Source organism: Argopecten irradians, chromosome 9 (assembly GCF_041381155.1).
Source record: "Argopecten irradians isolate NY chromosome 9, Ai_NY, whole genome shotgun sequence".
Lineage (NCBI taxonomy): Eukaryota > Metazoa > Mollusca > Bivalvia > Pectinida > Pectinidae > Argopecten > Argopecten irradians.
In genome coordinates this window covers 24,240,090-24,249,734 of record NC_091142.1, presented here as the reverse complement: position 1 = coordinate 24,249,734, position 9,645 = coordinate 24,240,090, and the positions used below count along the sequence as shown (strand labels likewise).

Sequence of the window (9,645 nt, the reverse complement as noted above, 5' to 3'; positions counted from 1 at the left end):
TATTAGAAGAAATAAAATATGGATAAATTTGTTTAAATTATATTGATATACTAATACTTTTTATATCATACTTCCACATTTCATATGTTTCTGGGTTTTTTTTAAATATCACAAAGGCGAGTTTATGACATATGAAAAATGATGAATCCATCAAAGTTGAGTTATATTGTATATATACACGCCACTGTGCTATATTGACTAATTAACAACACAAAGAGAAGTTTTTTTCTCAAGATCAACCGTAAGTCAATTTGACATACATGATATATTTATTAACTTATAAAATAACGTTATAGGTTTTTGAGTGAAATCCCGTGTATTTCCGAAACAAAGTTTACACAACACAGGCCTATATACATAATTCTTGTATTTCAGTTGATGGTGTAGTTTTAAATCTACATTCTATGCAGTGGTGTAATCGAATACATTCTCTATGCAATCCTCTCCTGCATAGTGTACATGCAGTTTGGCTTCGTCGCCTGATTCCTCCGCGAGCGCGGCTAAAGCATACGCAACAGTCTTTTTCTTCCGTCGCGGGAGGACGTCTACATGACATCTCCTCGGTCTCGGTCTTGCTTCCTGTGCATCGGACTGAACTCCAGCTAAATTTTCTATGACCATCTGAATAAACTTAAGTCTTGATACCACTCTATCCGACGTGTTGTTCCTATATAAAATATACGCATTCATCGTGATTCGATGAAACAGATGCAATACCACTTTTTTTCTAAACATTTTTATTATGTCGAACGCAGCTCTATGCGCTCATCACAGCGTCAGACAAATCGACAGCTCCCATCTACCTATTATATTGGTGAATGATGTTTGGGCGTCCGGTCTGCAGCTCCTGAGCAGGAAGGAAAGTGCTCAATATACGCACTGGTTTTTTACCCACTTCGTCTTTGTACGCTACACAAAGAACATCTCTCTGGAACATGTAGATGGCAGTGCCAGCCTAGTGGTATGCCTGCTGAATGTTACGCGGCATTGGGCGATTTTTTCGCAATGTTCCCGTTACATAGGTATTGCGTGTTAAAAGACGTGATGCAAGATTAAGAGAAGAAATATATTAAGAAGAAATAGCTATCACAGAATACATGGTAGCCTTTGTGAAACAGGGAGGTTTATCTGAAGAGACTTCCCACGACTTGAGTTCCTTGCAACTCTCCTCTTGGTGTTGGATCAAATTGTCGCCCTCTGTAAATCCAGTTGCCGCTTCACACAGCATCCGGAACTTGATACCGAATTTGGCTGCCTTGGTTGGGATATACTGACGCATTATACTATGACCTCTTGCAGACACTAGCGTCTCGTTGACACATAGCTCTTGATTGGGTATCAAAAACCTTTGAAATATTCTGTTAATAAAGGTCAACAGTGGTTTGAAGCGTGCAGCTGGATCATATGCTGGATGCTGCAAAATAATGAACCATTCTAATAAACATGTCACATAAAAAACTGTATACATCGTACATTTTTGATAAATTGCCAAGCCTTTTAAACCGTATCGTTTTACAACATTCAGGGACGGCAAATTAGCTTAACAATTTCATAGAGGGAAGTATGAGAGACCTTTAGTCTCTGTTATTTAATGAATGCTCACATTTCCTATTTTATATAAAAACATAAAACTATGCCTAAGCTTTATCACTCAATAACACATACATGTCTGTTTGCCAATCTCCGATAATCAGACACGTGCAGGAACTAACTTTAAGATGTTTTGGAATGTCTTCCTAGAAGAAACTGTCTTAAACCAGAATTGAAGTTGGCTCGGTAACATAGAATTCCAATACTCTTCTATGGATGTCTTTCTAACATTTCCCACGTTAAAAAATATGTCCAAAAAGGATTTAAACGTCTGTACTGTCAATAGTTTCCATCTATGCAGTCGTGCGAACCTGCCTAGATTTTCTGTCGTTCGAAGATAATTCCTCGCATAGCTGTCAAAGTAATAAATACAGATACATGTAAATGACAATAAAATTACAATTAAGGAATGGATAACGTTTTTAAAATATATGTACTGCATGCTACAGTAGATCGGTATTATCAAATACTTGTATGCAGTTGATAGATATTGTCAAATATACGTATACAGTAGATCGGTATTATCAAATACACGTATACAGTAGATCGGTATTATCAAATACACGTATACAGTAGATCGGTATTATCAAATACATGTATACAGTAGATAGGTATTATCAAATACACGTATACAGTAGATCGGTATTATCAAATACACGTATACAGTAGATCGGTATTATCAAATACATGTATCCAGTAGATAGGTATTATCAAATACACGTATACAGTAGATCGGTATTATCAAATACACGTATACAGTAGATCGGTATTATCAAATACATGTATCCAGTAGATAGGTATTATCAAATACACGTATACAGTAGATCGTTATTATCAAATACACGTATACAGTAGATCGGTATTATCAAATACTTGTATGCAGTTGATAGATATTGTCAAATATACGTATACAGTAGATCGGTATTATCAAATACTTGTATGCAGTTGATAGATATTGTCAAATATACGTATACAGTAGATCGGTATTATCAAATACACGTATACAGTAGATCGGTATAATCAAATACACGTATACAGTAGATCGGTATTATCAAATACACGTATACAGTAGATCGGTATTATCAAATACACGTATACAGTAGATCGGTATTATCAAATACACGTATACAGTAGATCGTTATTATCAAATACACGTATACAGTAGATCGGTATTATCAAATACACGTATACAGTAGATCAATAGTATCAAATACATGTATACAGTTGATCGGTATTATCAAATACATGTATACAGTAGATCGTTATTATCAAATACACGTATACAGTAGATCGGTATTATCAAATACACGTATACAGTAGATCAATATTATCAAATACATGTATACAGTAGATCGGTATTATCAAATACATGAAAAGAGTTGATCGGCATTATCAAATACATGTATACAGTAGATCAGAAGTACATGTACAGGGTGGGACGATATTTATATTTATGAAAGGTACAATAGAAGAAAGATTTTATGGATTTACCGTAAAGTTGTGAATGTTATTTACAAGACTGTGTTCCTTCTTTTATATGATATTAAGTAAAAAAAAACACCATATAATACACAGACAATTAAGTGATGGGCTCTATAGTGTATAATTTTGTCAATGTTATTGTGCTATATATTTTGCTGATTCCCGTTTTATCTACATATTTCACAACATTTGATGAATAATTTTCTTTCCAATGCACTTTCTTATTAAAACTTATAAAAAGATCCACTCACAAAGTGCATGGCAAATAAAAGTTCTAAGGTTGATCATCAAATATATTCTTTTCCAATTCAACTTTGTAAATCAATATTACTGGTACTATAGGTGTAATAACGTCGCACTTGCTAACGCAGACTGTTTATCATGTTGCCTGTTTACCTGTTCGTTTGACGAACGATCTCCTTCATCAGGCATTCGGGAAATAAAAACAAAAAGTCTTTAATGGGCCTGGCATCCCTTGAAGGCATGTTGAACAGTCTTGAATTTTCTTGAAATCTTGCATTTCTTCTATTTTCTTCTGGGGGAAATACGCGGAACCACGCCATCATGCCGTCAATGTCTGACGTCATGATACATGACGTCATAATGTCAATGGCGTCATCATTTCGATGGCGTCAGTACACCGTTATTTTGCAGGAAATGCAATTTTATCAATAATTATGTTTCTATGTCTTTTCTTCTATCTCTAGGTTAAAATATGTGTTTATAGTAAAATAAATGTATCCCCATCGGCCCAAATCGGCCTTTGGCAGTCAGGGCATATGTACGATCGGCCCAAATCGGCCTTTGGCAGTCAGGGCCTGGTATGATCGGCCCAAATCGGCCCGTTGGCAGTTAAATGGTTAAATAGTCTTTTTGACCCCTGTGACCTTGATGAAGGCCATGTTGATAGTATTGCATGATATAATCTAACAACCGCCATTTGCATGACAAGGTAAAAAAGGACTCGATCTGTACGCTTTTGTAACGACAATTCTGGTCAAACAAGCGCTACATGTAATAGCTACAGCCACTAGTTAACATAGAGAAATGGGTATTTTGATACTAGACTGAAATATTCCTAGTTTTTTGTATATTTTGCCAAAATTTACAAGCAAGACACCAATCTACGATTCAACAGTAATACCTAAAACAAAGGTTAAAAGACACCTAGGAAGTGATATTGAGGCAAACTAAATATCACTTGTTTAAACAGGGTCTAATATCTTAAAATATAAGTTTTTCGTTATGAATTGTTCTCTTTCCGAACAACAATTAAAACTACCTAGTTACAAAAATACATATTTCAACATAACTTCAAAACATCTTATAAGAAAGTCTGCCTATTTGTAACCGCGTCAACAAGCATGAGTCAACCAAGCTCGGTGCGGGTCTCGGCACGGCATTCACTGGAGAATGTTAAAAGAATCTATAAATTAGACGAACTTACCTTAAATTAAGACTGAGGAAACGAAGACGAGTAGATTTGGCGGTCGGACGAGTGAATTTTGACAGCACGCTTGCGATATTGTCTGTGGGCTCCGATAGCTCTGCGCTATTCAGGTAAGAGAAGTCACTATATATGGAAGTAAACAATCACGTGATCACTAGTTACTCATAATAAAATTTCATATTTCGACCAATGGCATGGATGAAGTATAAGCACGTGGATAATTAGTGATCATATGACTGTAATATTTTCTTCCAAATATAGTGCTTTTACATTCCACACTGTTCCACTCCTTTTACATTCCAGACTGAAGAAGATGTAACGAAAACTAATTTGATAATTACCTTTTGTCAAATTCAAACTAACAACCATAGAAAAAATGGGATTACATTCGTTCATCCTTATATACGAATATAATGTTTGTGTTATTGCCATATTGTAATTATTTTATTATCATAATTGTGAACCGTTAAAATGTAATGAAGCTGTTTCCTTATTTTGTTTAGAGTTAATCAAAGAAAAAAACAAAGCTCGAAATAGACAAAAATATAAAAACTGAATTCCAAACGAGTCAATTTATTTAGCTGGTTAAATTTTTCACCATTTTCAAGATTACATATTTAAGATTAACAACAAAAAAGATAAAATCTAAACTGGTTAACATTTAGCTACAGGTCATCAAAATGTATTACTTTATTTTTTATGTCTATCGAATGGTAAATTGATTGAAATGTTTTCTAACATGAAGTTTAAAATAAATCACGTATCAGAAATAGTGGATTGCAACCAGGATAAAAAATTGTAATAGTGCGTCCCCACTCCCGGGACCAGCGTCGAGGGGACGTCAGTTCCCAAATGTTGTGATCGTATAGTTTTGATTTACAATCCCCACGACACAGGTCAGCAGACGAATCACGAGAGTAGAGACATGCGCACACGGTGAGCTGATTACAGGCAGCTCAATCCCAAGTTCCTAAGGATGTGGCGGAGCAATTTAATTACATGTCAACAAACACATTGTATAAGGTTAAATGGAGATTTATTATACTAAGTAATAGATAATATACAGGTAAACAATAACAAAGTAATAATAGAGAACAGAAGTATTTACAGAGAGTACCTAACGATAACACTAGCCCTCACAAGTTCCTACCGAGAGCCTAGCTGATGACCAACACCCCTTCCTATTCCCTCCCTCCTCCCAGCTAACTCCACAACAGCCCCACTCCCAAATCTACGTTTAACACCCTAAGTGTCCTAACGCAAGTACGTACATAGGTACGTGTGCTGTTATCAGCACTGTGTGGCAACTGTTGTCAGCGCCTGGTAGGGGAGGTGTCTCCCCCTGTGTGTTGGCCGGTTATCCGGCCATGCAAGTCGTACAATTTAGAAGAAGAAGAATGAAGAGTTTTACGTACCGTGACGCTAAATATAACGTTTCGGGGCACGAGTGACGTCCATTTTAGCTGTGCAGCCCCTTTTATAACCCCCTTCCCATGGTCCTATTTGCGATGTCGCACACCCATTCTGATTGGTCTAATCTATGGCATATGCGCAGTGAGCGCGGAACCTCATCCGGCAACTCACCGATATCCTGGTAAACACCAAGTTAACCTAGACTGCTCAAGGATACAAACGATAGCCGCTATCACAATACACAATCGGAAACGCACGTGGAATGTTTATATACATAGCCCTACCCTACCGGTGTCATATCAAACAGATAGCAACAACGAAAGGGACCACAGCAATTATGGCACACATACTAAAATAATTAACATCATATATAAGGCGAGTGACCTATATTCCCACAAAATTAAGATAATTTAGTACTGAATACAGTGCAGGACTGTTATCAGTGTCAGTCAAAATTCATCAACATGTCTCACTTAAACAAAAATCCTTTGTCGTTGGAAAGTATAACATAAGTTAAAATTGTTAATTAATTTCAGTTTATTAAAAACTGATTAGGTTTTAATTGCTATGTTCTTCAGAAATAAATGGTTCAGCAAATTTCCATACATATCATTGAACGGTTTTGGCAAAAAATGTTCTGATTTGTTGTGTGTAGATGGTAAATCTTCCCACATACAACATACTTATGGTTATACCATTATGTTTTACTCTATTCCCCTATAAGTAGCACACACATGTGAACTCTGCTAGGTTTTATGCTGATAAAAAAAAATCTCAGACGAACATATTGTCGAAAATGAGTATTTATTTAATATCCGTGAATTAATCATTAAAAACTAAACACATAAAAGGTTGGTGAAATCTTTTTGAAAATAAAAGCCACAAACTTGAGTGGGAAACGACATAGTGATCATTCAAGTGCCCCCAACCCAGATTAAGAATACATGTATATGTATCTACATAATGTGTTTCTTTCATTAACACAGGTAATATTGCATTAGTGATTCTTAACGAAAAATACACAGTCTGTTTTTTTTCATATTTACCTTTGTCTGTATTGTTTTTATCTGCATAAGTACGTAGGTGTTTAATTTTGATAAATATTATAACTAAACTTTAAAGGGTTCCTTACATAAACACCTTCCTTTGAAAAACCCAGAGTTGATGTTCGGGGAATTCGTCCTTTGTAGTACATGACGCGTACGATAATCATATAGTCAGGGTATTTCTGCACAAGTAATAGTACACGTGTGTAGTGTACATGTTTTCCGAACAGCATGCCGTAAAGCGAGTTTGTCGTAATTAGGTAGTCAGACTTATACTTGTAAATACACGATCTTTTCATCAGACGTAATACCAGAAAACATATTAATTTCATCGGTTAGTGACATAAAAACTGGTCATATTTGTGCTGAAAGCCTATTTGAGATATACTCTGCATGTCGGAAACCGAGGGTTTTTAATAAGCACTTGTCGTAAATATGCAGCAGGAACACTTATTTAACATGAAAAGATTTGTTTACGATACACTAAGTGTATGCTTTGTTGAGAAATTCCGCCGGGGAATCCCCTTTGTCGATTTTGTGACTTTTCTGCGGAAAGAAATGTAAACAACTCGGGCTTTCCCACACAATGCCTACAGAAGATGTTTATCTTTATTTCTACCACACTGCGTGGTGCTATTCACCTCTCAGGGTATCAAATAAACAGTGCTGCTGTTGATTAACAATTTGTTTATACCACACTCCATTTCTATAATCATTCCTCCTTGTTAGCTGACTCGACCTCCTTCATTATAATATTACATGCTTCGTGTTCGTTACTTTCGTCTTATTCACTCGATTCTCCAAGTGTTCTCCATCTGTTGGTAACGGGTTCGTCATGTTCGTGTGTTTTCCATGTTTTGGCCACTGGCTCGAGTTCTTCATCATTCAATACTCGTTTTCTTTTACGGGATTCGTTTTCTGGACACCATGTTTCACATGTGTCTTTTAATCATACACGTCCTGGAACATAATACCACAATCGTCATAGACTGACATATCTTCTTGATCTAGTAAGATCTGGTGCTGCTGGTGATAATATATCTGCTCGGTTAAAGTGTCAGCCTCTATGGTCTTCAGTTTCGTCTTTTTGTCCTTTAGTAGTCCGTTCAGAAAAGATTCCACAACGTATGCGTAATGATTCAGGTATGGTCGGTTTTAAATCCACTAGAAGATATCCATAAGGTGGCTTCTTTAAAATACTTCATTAGATATTGAAGATTTTAAGGGTACATCTGTCGTGCTAATGTCATGACCTGCTGTTTATCGATGGGATAAATAATAATATACTATATAATGACATGTAGGTCTCAGTGTTGGATAATTATTGTAGTAAATGTTTGATTGATTATTAAGACGGACAAATTTCTGTGATGACTGCCATGGATCTTTGCTTGTTGTTGACACGATAACACCCAATAGCACCAATTTCTGACATTGGGAATCCCTTGAATGAATTCAACTTCTGGTATAACTGTTTCTTTGATCACGTCAGAGTTTCTGACAACCTTCTTGTGGCGGCGGCGAATACGCATGATTGCCATCCGGCGGCGGCATATGACTGTCTGCCTAAGGTAGGGGTGAAGAATGTCCGTGCACGTTTTGTTGGTGTCTTTTCAAGACGTCTTTTCTAAAAAAAACTTTTGCAGTCTTGACCATGGACTTAATACATGTATACATCTCGGCTTCTTGTCGTGAAAGGATAAAGTTCTCAATCAATCGTATTACTCAATATCTACAGTAGCTGTCAATAAGACGAAACATAAGCCAGATATTCCTCTTGTGCCATCTGTACTTAGATGGGTTCCATATAGAACGTAAGGTCTATGGCAATCGCACGGTCAATTCAACGCCGTTGTCAACAATAGCGGAGCACCACTTGATAAGGATCCACATTAACTAATTATTCGGAAAGAGGAAACCCTATATTAACGAAGATGAATCACTTATAGTCTCTCTTTCCGTGTTAGACAATACACATGAGCGCACTCCCTTTGTGTGTACCGAAATCTACGTCTCATGTGTATATACGTAGACTACTGTACAACATTATCAACAATGCGCAGTAGTGGAAATTTCCCCATTCTTCATGATTACATATCTGTAATTGTTTAACTAGTGTCAAATAACATGGAGTGAGAATTTAGAGTTCAGACATATTCTTTGTTATGTATACCCAAGCATCTAAAATGTCCATGAACATTAACTGTCATCTGATTAGTGGCAAAAACCCATATAATGTATACAATGTTTCTAAAATATCTACAAACGTTTGGTTGTGTGAAGTTTGCTCGCCATACGACACCAACATTCAACATTAAAAGGTTATAATTAAATGTTATTTTCATTATATCATCAAAACATACTTAGAACATTAAGAAATTTATAGCAATACATTTTAAACATTTTCATGATATTTCATGCATAATGTTATAAGGTTACACGGTTGAGACGTTTTCAAAATGATATGTTCTCATTGAGAAGTCACATTACAGAGTAGTGACTAACAATGAAGGCAATACTTGGAACTCCTTAGTTAAAGCTGTATGTGTCGAACCGCCATCCCAGCATGCTTCAGGCCCAATATCAGTACTCTAGACCTCTCTACCAGTACTCTTTTTTTACAATTGTTTTATTTTTCAAAAGTTTTTTTTTACATATATATTA

General features: G+C 36.0%; 1 pseudogene; it reads right to left on the bottom strand.

Annotated features, from left to right (window-relative positions):
- Positions 1-349: 349 nt before the first annotated feature.
- On the bottom strand, positions 350-3,659 carry LOC138330654 (piggyBac transposable element-derived protein 4-like; annotated as a pseudogene).
- Positions 3,660-9,645: the final 5,986 nt, after the last annotated feature.